General features: G+C 39.0%; 1 protein-coding gene and 1 long non-coding RNA gene across 10 annotated transcripts in view; one reads left to right on the forward strand and one right to left on the reverse strand.

Annotated features, from left to right (window-relative positions):
* Window positions 1-13,823, reverse strand: part of ELMO2 (engulfment and cell motility 2) — a 67,624-nt gene that overhangs the window by 53,448 nt on the left and 353 nt on the right. The gene's annotated exons all lie outside the window — the stretch shown is intronic.
* Window positions 1-13,823, forward strand: part of LOC123567145 (uncharacterized) — a 37,559-nt gene that overhangs the window by 11,709 nt on the left and 12,027 nt on the right. Inside the window, exon 2 of the long non-coding RNA XR_006689917.3 lies at window positions 3,750-4,010. This is a non-coding gene — a long non-coding RNA (uncharacterized lncRNA). The remainder of the gene's footprint in view (window positions 1-3,749; window positions 4,011-13,823) is intronic.

Consider the following 13,823-nt stretch of genomic DNA (forward strand, 5'->3'; position numbering starts at 1 on the left):
AAAAAGGGATGTAAGAAGCACAGGGGAGCAAGATAATCGGTAAAGTTTACTTTTAAGTCTAAATAAATTATAACAATAAACCTATAATAATAAATTAAAATCTGAGATAACTCAGGATGGAGAGTTATGAAGTCTGCAAAGGAGGTAGGAGAGAGAAGTAAAAGCATGCTAGGAGCCTCATTTTATTTATACAATTAGCTCTGGATGTCAATTAATAATATGTGTAACTATGTGTATAAAAATATAAAGATACAGGAACTAAACATATACTTTTCAAGTCATTAGAAGAAAAATTAGTTGGGAAGAAGTAAAATGCCAGCAGCTAACCGAAGATCAGGGATGAAAAAGAAACACAAGAACAGCATATAAAATAGAAAGCACAAGGTAAATTGGTAGAAAATGTGCAAATATATCAGTAACCACAATAAATATGACTATGTCAAATTCACTGCTAAAAGACAGAGATTTTGAATTGAGTTTTAAAAGAGTCAAACCATGTGTTGTTGTATAAGACACAGTAAAACAGAGTAATACAGAAAGATTGAAAATAAAGAGATGGAAAAGGTAACTGAGAAAATGCCAGGAAAAGGAAAGCAAGTGGTACAAGCAATCTTACCATTTGACAAAATGGATTTTAAGGCAAAAATAATCATTGTTACTCAAAAAGACAAAAAGTAATATTTCATAGTGATAAAATACTCAATCTACTAATCAGTTTAACCTTATGCTTATGTGTGCCTAGTAACATAGGATTGAAATGTGTAATACAAAAACTGAGAATTATAAGGAGAAAACAAATCCGTGGCTTCGTGGGAAACTTTGCCTTTAGAAATCTACCAAACAAGGAGTCAAAAATCAAGTAAGAAACATAAAGATCTAGTACCACAATCAAGGTTTTATTATTACTATATATATATTTATTACTATTTTATTTCTTTTATTTACTATTTTATTTTATTTATTACTATTGTTCTATCACCCAGGCTGGAGTGCAGTGGTGCCATCTCAGCTCACTGCAGTCTCAACTTCCCAGGCTCCAGCGATCCTCCCATCACAGCCTCCCAAGTAGCTGGGACCACAAGTGTACACCACCATGCCTGGCTAATTTTTGTATTTTTTGGTAGAAATGGGGTTTTACCATGTTGCCCGGGCTGGTCTCAAACTCCTGAACTCAAGTGATTTACCCACCTCGGCCTCCCAAAGTGCTGAAATCACAAACATGAGCCACTGCAGCCAGCACACCAAGTTTAATCAAATCAATTTATATTGAGATAAATGTTTGCCTTTTTCAATCACACGCTAGTTTTACAAAAATTGTCATGACTTGAAATAATAGCTTTTTTTCCTTTTAGCCTTTTCTTTCCCCCCTTTTCTCTCCACTTATACAACCTGCTTCTCCTCTTCCCAGGTAACGCTGCTAGCAGAGTGACTGTATCCATCTATATCTTTCTTCATGCTCATAAAATCATATCTAAATATATACATATATATGTAAATTTCTCTTCCTATAGCTTACAAAAATAGAACCATAGTTTATAAATTTCTCTGCATCTTTCAGAAATGGAAGATGGAAGTGCTCTCAAGTCAGTAGACAGAGGTTTAAGTTATTCTTGTTAAATGGCTGCATTATGTCATGATATAAATGTATTGCAATTTACTCAATAATTCTTCTATCTATGGGCATTCACGTTGTTTTCAGGTTTTTTCCCCCAATTGCAATCATGATCACTGTTGTTGGGAACATCCATATACACATATATTCTGGTGTTTTTATTTCTATGGGATGAATTCCCATGCGTGGGATTGCCGGGTGAAATAATGTGTGGAGTTGTTTTCTTTTGATATATGTTGCCAGATTGCTCTCCAACAAGGTCACAGCTGCTGGCGATGTGGTGAAGAGCGTCCCTTTCCAGCCTGTAGTAGGTGTTATCATGTTCCCAATTTGCTAGTCTGATGTGAGTAAAGTGATAACTGATTGTTGTATAATTTACATTTCCTTAACTCTTAGGGAGACTGAACATCTTTTTACATTTATTTGACATTTGGACTTGTTCTTTCGGGAATTGCCTAAGACAGTTTTTGATCATTTTTATTCTGATACCATTTTTATTCTGATATGCACATAGGTATTAACCCTTTATCTGCCATCTGATTTGCAGATAGATGGAAAGATCTCATCAAGTACTAGGTTGATATAATGTCATGTTTTCTTCTAAAATTATAATGATTTCATTTTTAAGTCTTTAATTCATCTGGATGCATTAGAGTAAATAAAATGTTATGTAAATTAACTTTGTATATTTATTTTTACTTCTTAATGTGTCTACTAGAAAAATTTTAGGCCAGGCATGGTGCCTCACGCCTGTCATCTCAGCACTTTGGGAGGCTGAGGTGGGAGGACTGCTTGAGCCCAGGAGTTGGAGACAAGCCTGGACAACATAGTGAGACCCCATCTTAAAAAAATTTTTTTTAAATTAACCAGGCATGGCGATGTATGCCTGTGGTCCCAGCTACATGGGAGGCTGAGGCAGGAGGATCGCTTGATACTGGAAGGTTGAGGCTACAGTGAGCCATGTTAGAGACACAGCACTCCAACTTGGGTGACAGAATAAGAGCCTGTCTAAAAAAAAAAGACATTTTAATTACATGCATAGTTTACATTATATTTCTATTGGACAGCTCTATTTCAGATTATCAGTTGTGCCAGAGCTATTTCTTAAACATTTTTGCTCTCTTTCACTTATCTTTTATCTGCCTCGTGAGAGGTATATCTATTTTATTTTTCATACTACACATCTGTCTTATTCATCACTTCCCATCATCTTTGAATAGCCCTTTTCTCTTGGGGGAAATTCACAATCATGAGTTTCATCTCTCCAGGGTAGGAGTTAGACCTCAAATTCCCAGTCTCTCTCACAGTTAAGATGTGCATATTTGACGTTTGTGGAAAGAATTGGAAGTCAGTTACATGAGGGATCAGGTTCTGCATGGAGTGTTTATTTCCATAGGCCCAGGTGGCACACGCAACCAGCTTTGATGGTGGCAGTTCCAGAAGAGGTTGCAAGGTCAAGGCCCTGCCTTTGGTGGATGGTGATAGCAGTGGCAGTTTCTTTATCAGGCCAGCACTGGGTATGCTTTGGGCAATGCTTAACCTTGAATCTGACTTTTCAGCCCTCCCAATAATACTGTGAGCTACTTGGCCAGGCATGGTAGTTCACTCCTATAATCCCAGCATTTTGGGAGGCTGAGGTGGGTGGATCACTTGAGGTCAGGAGTTTGAGACCAGCCTGACCAACATGGTGAACCCCACAAAAATTAGCCAGGCATGGTAATGTGTGCCTGTAGTCCCAGCTACTTGGGTGGCTGAAGCAGGAGAACTGCTTGAACCTGGGAGGCAGAGGCTTGCAGTGAGCTGAAATCACGCCACTGTACTCCAGCCTGGGCAATAGAGCTAAACTCCTTCTCAAAAATAACAATAATAATAATAATAATAATAATAATAATAATACTGTGAGCTACTCAATATCTTTTTAATAAACTTGCTTTCTGCTTAATCATCCAAATCAGCTTCTGTTGCTTGCAATACAGAATCCTGACTGATACACTGGGATTTTTTTCCTTTAAAGACATAAATTTTGGATTTATTTTTTCCTGCTATTTCCCCCTGCTATTTCTAAAATATTATCTTTCATCTTAATGAGTTTCCCCTTCCCCTAGCTTATTTTCTTGTCCTTTTTCTATTTCTCAAGAATATTGTTTTAGCCTGGATTCTCCAGAAAACAGAGCCTTTGGCAAGTTTGTATGCTAACACCTCGCTGGGGAGTGCAACCTTGGAGAAACCAGATTGAGAGAAAAATGAGGCAAGAAGAAGTGCAAAGATAAGAGGCATTACTGAGAGGACCCAAGTTTTGTAATTAATGAAGCTAACTGCTTGGACTCACAGTACATCCTCAGATCTTCAGAGAAGTTGTACGAACTACCCTGTCTTGGAACATCCTCAGGAGGAGAAAGTGAGTAGAATTTAACCATGGTTCCTTCCTGGTCTCTTGTCTCACCCCCTGTGGCTCAAAGTCTCCCCCACAGGGCATTAACCCTCCAGCCCATTCAGGCTATATTACCTGGTCTCTCCAGACAGCAGCTGGGGAAGCCACAGCTTTCAAGACCAATCTAGCTAGTGCAGGTAGTAGCTTGTCTCTCCTTTTCTGACAGTGCCACTGTGGGGATCCTCCATCTATAGTGTAGTCCATGGCAGAGGCATTGACCTGGCTCCATGACCAGGTACTAGCTTGCTGTCCCCTGTAGATCTCTTCTATCTAGGATTGAAGGCAAGGGGTTTAGGCCTGAGGTTGGTGAGTATGGGGCTTAGGGAGAAGATACCACAGAGAGATCTACGGCAGTGCACACCAAATCTGGTACATTCCACTTTGCACCATTCAGACCTACTTTCACCCTCTTACAGTATCTTGAGCACATACAAGAACGATGCCTTCATTTCGTCCCCTAGGGGAGAGATGCAAGTCAGTCCTCCAAGGTGGTGACTTGTTGCAGTTCCTGGCAATTTTAGAGGGCTGGCAAACCAAGTACAGTTTTTGCTGCTGTAACCTCTTCCAGGATAGTAATTCCAATTCATTGTCTTCCTCCTCTGCTACCCATTCTGGATTTCTATCCCTCTTGGCTATCATTCAACTGAAATGAGTTGCTTCCTGGTGGAGTGACTCAGATCTTCCTCCTCAAGGGATCTGAGGGATCTGAACCCTTGCTGTTGTCTAACTGTAGTTGCTGCAAGGGATTTAGGACTGTCCTTTGCATGGAAGTCCTAAGAGATGCCCAGGGATTCCCTGGATTCTCATTGTGTAGCAGCTACCCTAGCTCTTCATGTTGTAGGGTAGATTATCCCAGGGTGGATTATCTCAGCAGGTAAAACCATCCTTTCTTTATCTGCTAGTCAACTGGCATGAATGGCCAAAATGGCCCCAAATGGCCAGCTGGTTTGAGAGAGGTGAATCTTACTTCCAATCTTGTGCTCCTGGGGATATCACACCATATATTGGCCATTAATTCAGTGTATGTACCATATTCTGGAGGAAAGCACCTCATCCTCAAAAGATGTTGTCTCCAAGCTGGTACCCTAAACCTTGGAGAGGCCATTTCTGTCAGTCTGATTGCTTTTGGGTGATGATGTATAGCCTTGCTACTTAAAGTTTGTGTGTGTGTGTGTGTGTGTGTGTGTGTGTGTGTGTGTGTGTGTAGGGGACCGGTAGCAGCAGAAGAACCTGGGAGCATTTTAGAAGTGCAAATTCTTGGCCAGGTGTGGTGGCTTATACCTGTAATCCCAGCACTTTGGAGGCCAACGCAGGAAGATTGCTCAAGCTCAGAGTTCAAGACCAGCCTGCACAACATAGTGAGGTTTTACAAAAACAAAAAAATTAGCCAGGCTCAGTGGTGTGCACCGGCAGTGAGCCAAGCCATTATTGCAACACTGCACTCTATCCTGGGTGACAGAGCAAGACCCTGTCTTAAAAAAAATGGCAAATTCTCAGGTTCCCCTCCAGATCTACTGGAGCAGAATCTGCATTTTGACAAGATTCCTAGGTGATCTGTATGCACATTAAAGTTTGATACCTGGTTTATATGGTAAGATGTTTGTGATGTTCACTGAAGCAGGGCAATGGTTGATGTCAGAGGAGGAAGTGGGGGGTATAGGGTTGCTATGGATCTGTAGCAATACATAAACTGAGTCATATACAAGTATTAAGTTCATTTATTGACAGAGACACTTAAGCCTATACAACTTCCATTGTCTGCAGCTTTTTCTGTCTTCCATTAGCTTTTGAATGACGAGGTCTCCTTTCCATTGTTTTCCAGATAATTTGTAATTTTATTTTTTATTTCCTTTGATCCAAGGGTTACCTAACACTGTATTTCTTACACTTAATTTCCAAATCATTAGCATATTTTGGTAATATTTTAAATTATTTACTTCTTTTTTATTGGATGATGAATGGAAAAGATAGCCTATAAAATATCTAATTTACTTAATTTTTCAAGATTTTCCTTATGACCCAATAGAAGATAAATTTTGGTAAATACTCCATGTATATATAAAAATCTATATTCTGTAGTTGAAGAAATACTTATTTGAGTTTGCTGATTCTATTTTTAATCCTTCTATGCATCTTTTCCTACTAGACCTACTGATTTTGAAACAGACATGTTGAAGTCTCCCATCGAAATTGTATTTTTACGAGGCTCTCTTTATACTTCTAATACTTTTTCTTTCTATATTTATTTGCTATGTCGTTTGGTGCATAAAGTTTTATGCTCATTAAGTCCTCTTCATAAATTTTGTAGTAATTTGGAATTTTATTCTTAAAATCCAACCCATGTGATGTGGATATTGCTACTCAAATTCTTTGTTTGTTTCCAGATGAAAACTAATTTTTGGATCCTGAACACACTGACTGAGCAAGAATATCAGTTGTGGCTTTAAGACCAGCTGCATTGGCAGGGTTGGTAGTGTCTCCCTCTAACCTCCCTTTTAAGTTTCTCCCAGGAAAGATGACCATGGGAATCCTGGAGTTGTAGCTCCTGGAACCTAAATGAAAAAGTGCTCTGTGTGGCAAAGCGGCAGACTGTAGTGGACACTTGGTGTACTGCCCAGATTCCCCCTCAAGAGTGAGGGACTGGCCGGGCGCGGTGGCTCAAACCTGTAATCCCAGCACTTTGGGAGGCCAAGACGGGCGGACCACAAGGTCAGGAGATCAAGACCATCCTGGCTAACACGGTGAAACCCCGTCTCTACTAAAAAAATACAAAAAAACTAGCCCTAGGGGCGAGGTGGCGGGCGCCTGTAGTCCCAGCTACTTGGGAGGCTGAGGCAGGAGAATGGCATGAACCCAGGAGGCAGAGCTTGCAGTGAGCTGAGATCCGGCCACTGCACTTCAGCCTGGGCAACAGAGCGAGACTCCGTCTCAAAAAAAAAAAAAAAAAAAAAGAGTGAGGGACTTATTTCTATAGCTGCTGGCAGTGTTGTCAGCAAATAACTATCAGATATCAGTGCTCTTCAGGAAGTGCCTGGGTTGAAGAGTCCTGGCTCACCCAAGGTCATGCCCTCTCCCAAGGCAGTTCATGCCTTATTACTGGTGGACATAAAGGCACAAAGGCCCAGCTCCGCTCACTCCAACTTGGGACAACCCTGAAGTGCCATTACAGCTTCAAAGCTCCTCAAGGAGATGGCTACTGCTTTTATTGAATCTGTATCTGTATCACAGTCAACTTCCTCACTTTGCCTAATCCTTCTTCCTTCCCTTTCCAAGATGTTGATCCCAAGAGCTCTCCTTAGTAAATTTCCTGCATGCACATATCTGAGTCTTCTTTCTACAGAAGCCAGTTTATGACAATAGGAGGTTGTCCTTATTCTTAGGGGATGTATACTTAGGAGTGAAGTGTCATAACATGGGTAACTTATTTTCAAATTATTCAGGAAAATGTGTATGCATATATGTATAAAAAGGAGACAAAGAGATAAAGCAAGTATGGTAGCATCTTAACAACTGGTGAATCTGGATGATTCATATATGGATGTTTATTGTAGCATTCTTCTGCCTTTTCTGAGGATTTGACATTTACAAAATATCAAGGTGAAAACAAAATCCCTTTCCTCTATTTTTAATAGGTGTTTCAGTGGGAACAAAATTAGGCTTGTATATTCAATCTGTATCTTTACCTGGGATCTCTTCATTATTTTTAAACCTTCGTTTTGCTTTTCTAATACAATTATTGAAATCTGTACAGTCATACCTTGTTTTACTGCACTTTCCAGGTATTGTGTTTTCATAAATCGAAGAACTGTGGCAACTCTGCATAGAGCAACTCCACCATTTTTTTCTAACAACATGTCCTCACTTCATGTCTCTGTGTCACATTTTGGTAATTCTCACAATATTTCAAACTTTTTCATGATGATTTTATCTGTTATGGTGATTTGTGATCAGTAACCTCTGATGTTACTATTTTAATTGTTTTGGGGTATGAATGTGCCCATATGACAGTGAATTTGATCCATAAATATTGTATGTGTTCTGAATGCTCCACTTACCAGCCATCCCCTTATCTCTCTACTTCTCCTTGGGCCTCCTTATTCCCTGAGACACAGAATATTGAAATTAGGCCAATTAATGACCCTACAATGGCTTCTATGTGTTCAAGTGAAAGGAAGTGTTGCACATATCTCATTTTAAATCAAAGGCTAGAAATGATCTCCACAAGCACAGGTAACTAAAGCAAAAATGGACAAATGGGATCGCATTAAGTTAAAAGGCTTCTGCCCAGCAAAAGAAACAACAACATGAAGAGACAACCCAAAGAATGGGTGAAAATACTTGCAAACTATCCATATGACAAGGGATCAATAACCAAAATATATAAAGAGCTCAAACAACTCTATAGGAAAAAAATCCAAGAATCCAATTTAAAAATGGGCAAAAGACCTGAATAGACATTTCTCAAAAGAGGACATACAAATGGCAAACAGGTGTGTGAAAAGGTTCTCAACATCATTGATCCTCAGAGAAATGCAAACCAAAACTACAATGAAACATCATCTCACCTCAGTTAAAATGGCATTTATCCAAAAGACAGACAATAACAAGTGCTGGTGAGGATGTGGAAAAATGAGAACCCTCATACACTGTTGGTGGGAATGTAAATTAGTACAATCACTATGGAGAACAATTTGGAGGTTCCTCAAAAAACTAAAAATAGAGCTACCATATGATTCAGCAATCCCACTGCCAAGTATATACACAAAAGAATGGAAATCAGTATATTGAAGAGATATCTGCATTCCCATGTTTGTTGAAGCACTATTCACAATAGCCAAGATTTAGAAACAACCTAAGTGTCCGTCAGCAGATGAATGGATAAAGAAAACGTGGTTGATATATACAATGGAGTACTATTCAGTCATAAAAATGAATGAGATCCTGTCATTTGCAATGACATAGATGGAACTGGCAGTCAGTACGTTAAGTGAAATAAGCCAGGAACAGAAAGACAAACTTGGCATGTTCTCACCTATTTGTGGGAGCTAAAAATTAAAACAATTGAACTCATGGAGATAGAGAGTCGAATGATGGTTACCAGAGGCTGGGAAGGGTAATTGGGAGAGGGATGGGGGAGTGAGGATGGTTAATGGGTCAAAAAAAAAAAATAGAAAGAATGAGTAACACCTAATTAATATTTGACAGCACAACAGGGTGACAAAAGTCAATAATAATTTAATTATACATTTAAAAGTAACTAAAAGAGTATAATTGGGTTGTCTGCAACACAAAGGAAAAGTGCTTGAAGTGATGGATACCTGGTTTGCCCTGATGTGATTATTACACATTGTTTGCTGGTATCAAAATATCTTATGCAGCCCATACATATACACAACTACTATGTCTCCACAAAAATTAGAAATTAAAATTAAACAAAGAGAAGTGATTGAGCTTAGTGAGGGAGGCATGTTGAAAGCCAGATAGGTCAAAAGCTAGACGTCTTGTGCCAAACAGCCAGGTGGTGAATGCAAGGAAAAACTTCTCGAAGGAAATTCAAAGTGCTACTTCAGATCGCATGAATGATAAGAAAACAAAAGAGACTTATTGCTGATACAGAGAAAGTTTGAGTGGTCTGGATAGAAGATCAAACCAGCTGCAACATTCCCATAAACCAAAACTGAATCCAGAGCAAGCCCCTAACTCTCTTCAATTCTATGAAGACAGAGAGGTGAAGAAGCTGCAGAAGAGAAGTTTGAAGATACCAGAGGTTGGTTTATGAGGGTTAAGGAAAGAAGGCAACTCTATAACATGAAAATGCAAGGTGAAGCAGCAAGTGCTGATGGAGAAGCTGCAGCAAGTTCTCCAGAAGATCTAGCTAAGATCATTGATGAAGGTGGCTACACCAAAAAAACAGATCTTCAATGTAGGCGAAACACCCTTCTATTGCGAGATGATGCCATTAAGGACTTTTACAGATAGAAGTCAATGCTTGCCTTCAAAGCTTCAAATGATAGGCTGACTCTCTTGTTAGGAGCTAAGGTAGTTGGTGACTTTAAGTTGAAGCCAATGCATATTTCCCATTCCTCAAGTCTTAGAGTCCTTTAGAATTATGTTACATCCATTCGGCCTGTGCTCCATAAATATAACAACAAAGTCTGGATGACAGCACATCTGTTTATAGCAAGGTTTACTGATTATTTTAAGCCCACTGTTGAGAACTCTGCTCAGAATAAAAAAGATTCCTTTCAAAAGATTACTGCTCATCGACAAAGCACCAGGTTACCCAGAAACACTGATGAAGAGGTACAAGGTGACAAATGTTGTTTCCATGCCTGCTAACACAACATCCATTCTGTAACCCATGGATCAAAGAGTAACTTTGACTTTCAAATTTTATTATTTAAGAAATACATTTTGTAAGGCTATAGCTGCCATAAATAGTAATTCCTCTGATGGGTCTGGGAAAAATACATTGAAAACCTCCTAGAAAGAACTTACTATTCTAGATTACATCAAGAATGCTCGTGATTCAGGAGAAGAGGTCAAAATATCAACATTAATAAGAGTTTGGAAGAAGTTGATTCCAACTTCTTTGGATAACTTTGAGAGACTCAAAGCTTCAGTGGAGGAATTAACTGCAGATGTGATAGAAATAGCAAGAAAACTAGAATTAGAAGTGGAACCTGAAGGTGTGCCTGAATTGCTGCAATCTCATGAGAAAACTTTAACGAGTGTGGAGTTAGTTCTTATGAATGCTCAAAGAAAGCAATTTATTGAGATGGCAACTATTTCTGGTGAAGAGTCTATGAACATCATTAAAGTGACAACAAAGGATTTAGAATATTACATACATTTAGTTGACAAAGCAACTGCAGAGTTTGAGAGGACTGACTCCAATTTTGAAAGTTCTACTGTGGGATAAATGCTACCAAACAGCATCACATGCTACAAAGAAAGCTTTTGTGAAAGGAAGAGTTGGTTGATGCAGCCAACTTTATTGTTGTTTTATTTTAAGAAATTGCCACAGCCACCCCAAACTTCAGCAAACTACCACTCGGATGAGTCAGTAGCCATCAACACTGAGGTTAACACCCTCTGCCAGCAAAAAGATTATGACTCACTGAAAGCTCAGATGATCATCAACATTTTTTAGCAACAAAGTATTTTAAAATTAAGGTATGTACATTTATAGACAGAATGCTATTGCACACTTAATAGATGACAGTATAGAGGAAACATAACTTTTATATGCACTGAGAAACCAAAAAATTCATATGACTCACTTTATTGCAATATTAGCTTTATGGTGGTGGTCTGATACTGAAGTTGCATTATCTCTGAGATATGTCTGTATATCTTGCTTTGAATTCGTCTTCTGTTATAGTTCATAGATTTTTTATTTTTTGTGCCCTCATTGTTATTCATTAGAAATAATTCATAATTTCTACTTTAATTTTTCTTTTGAACCCAATAGATAGTTAAAAGAGTAGGTTTTGAATATTCATGTCTATAGGGGTTTTGTTGGTAATGAGGTTTTTGTTTGTTTGGTTATTCTTTGGCGATTTCTAGTTTTATTGCATTGTGGTCTGTGAACATATTTCTGCCATTTAGAATATAGTGAAATTTCCTCGGAGAATTCTGCAGAGATGGTTGTTGAATACATCTGTGCTGCCTTCATCCTTCAATTTAAAACCAGCTACTGAACCTTTTGTGAGCCAAGCAGCTTCTGGGGGTTAGAGATCTAGTGCATCTCCGGGATCCAGAAGAAGGGAGTTGGCAGAGCAACTTTCTGCTTCTGAGCCCCACGACAGCCCGGGGACTGGAGGTGCAGAGTCCAGGAGTAATGGTCAGAAGAAAAGTGAAATCAGGAACACTTGACCTACAGAAATCCAAGGACCTCCCAAGGGAGAGGCTGCAGCTGCCCCCGTGAGCATTCTTTGGGCTCATTGCTCCAGCTCACACAAAGCTGTAGGGGAAAACAAAAGTGCTAAATCCTCTCCTCACTGGGAAAATGCCAGTCTTTGCAGCTGAAGAGACTAGAGGGCAGAGGGAGACCTTTTGGGACCGACCACTTGCCAGCGGACCCAGCAAGTCAAAGATTGCTGCACCATCCATTACTTGAGAGACTGGCCTTGCTCTAGATCCCCAGCAGCTGAACATGGGCCCCAGTGGGTCAGAAAAGGAAAATACCAACTCATCCTGGGGGATCCAGAAGTAAGAAAGTGAAAGAACCAGCATATTGCAGAGAACAACAGCTACAAACCTACTGGGGGAGACAGAGGATAGCCTGAACCAAAAACAATGATGACAACAACACGTAAGGAACCACGAATACAGTGTGCATAAACGCACGCACATATACACACACATGCATGCACACACATGCGCACACACACGTGCACACACATACACATGCATGCACACACGCACACACACGCATGGCACACACGCACACACATGCACAAGCAGACGCACACACATGTACACACACGCACACACACGCGCATGTACACACACGCACACACACACGTTCTGGATCTAAAGAATCTCATTTTCAGACTAGAAATTTCAAGAGATGAATCAAAGGATTGCAGAGTCACTGTTGAAACCTGACCTAGAATGCCAAATGGAGAAATGAAACAAAACACAAATCAAAAATGCAAAGAGAGGAAAATTATGAGGTGAAATAAACAGAGTTTGAGGAAATGATGCAGGCAATCAAATACTTGCATATTTGGATTATTCTATGTTGGAATTATTATTATTAGGATAATGGAAATTTGTAAAATGAAGCAGATGGAAGACAGGCAATAATTAAACAAATAATAGAGGAAATTGTCCTTGAAAATTTTCCAATAAAGACTTGATCTGCTGATTTGAAGGACCCAGTGAATTCCAAACAGAACTTACACAAAATAATACTCATTTTTAGCCATGTCCTGAAAACAATGACTGAAATCTCAAGTGTTAATATAAAAGCTTATTCATTTCTAGAGAGGGAAAATAAGTAACTTACAAAGAAACAATGAGATGGCATTTGACTTCTCATCTGCATCCCTGGAAGCAAACTATGCTGTAAGTATATCTACAGATTTCTGACAGAAGAGGAATCCTAAGAGAAAGACTAATGGTAGTGTCAGACCGTAAGTCCTGAAGGACTCAGCCTAGTATTTAGGGAAGTGGCAGAAGAAGATGGAGAATAAAAGTGTTTCAATATCTTTGCGGGCTGAGGAGATATAAAAATATTACAAATAGGTAACTTTAATGTGGGGAAATAGATGCTTTTCTCACATAATGGAGGATTATATAATTGCAATTGTGTATTTTATTCTGAATGTGAAAAAAAAATAAAAATAACCACTCATGGCCTGGAAAAGTATCGGCCTTCTCTAAGAAACCTGTAAGAATCTGTAAGAAAATCTAAAAGAAAAAGATCTACAAGAAAATAAAAATTGAATAAATGGCCATGTTACCAAGCCATCAAAAACAAGAAAAGAGAGAAAGGACAAAGTAAAATAAATAATGAACCTGAGTTAAAATGGAAGAAATAAAATAAATTATATCCAGGTTTACACAAACCTCAAGTGAGCTGAATTCTCACATTAAAACTCAAAGTTCGTTAAACAGGATTGAAGAACAAAAACCAGCCATATACTATTGTTAGAAATACTATATCAGTCAGAATTGGTGTAACAGAAACCCAACTTACAGTGGTTTAAATATGTAAGAAATTTAATTTTCCTTGCAGCAGAGAGCTGCTAATATAGGCAGCTGCTCAGA

Source organism: Macaca fascicularis, chromosome 10 (genome assembly GCF_037993035.2).
Source record: "Macaca fascicularis isolate 582-1 chromosome 10, T2T-MFA8v1.1".
Lineage (NCBI taxonomy): Eukaryota > Metazoa > Chordata > Mammalia > Primates > Cercopithecidae > Macaca > Macaca fascicularis.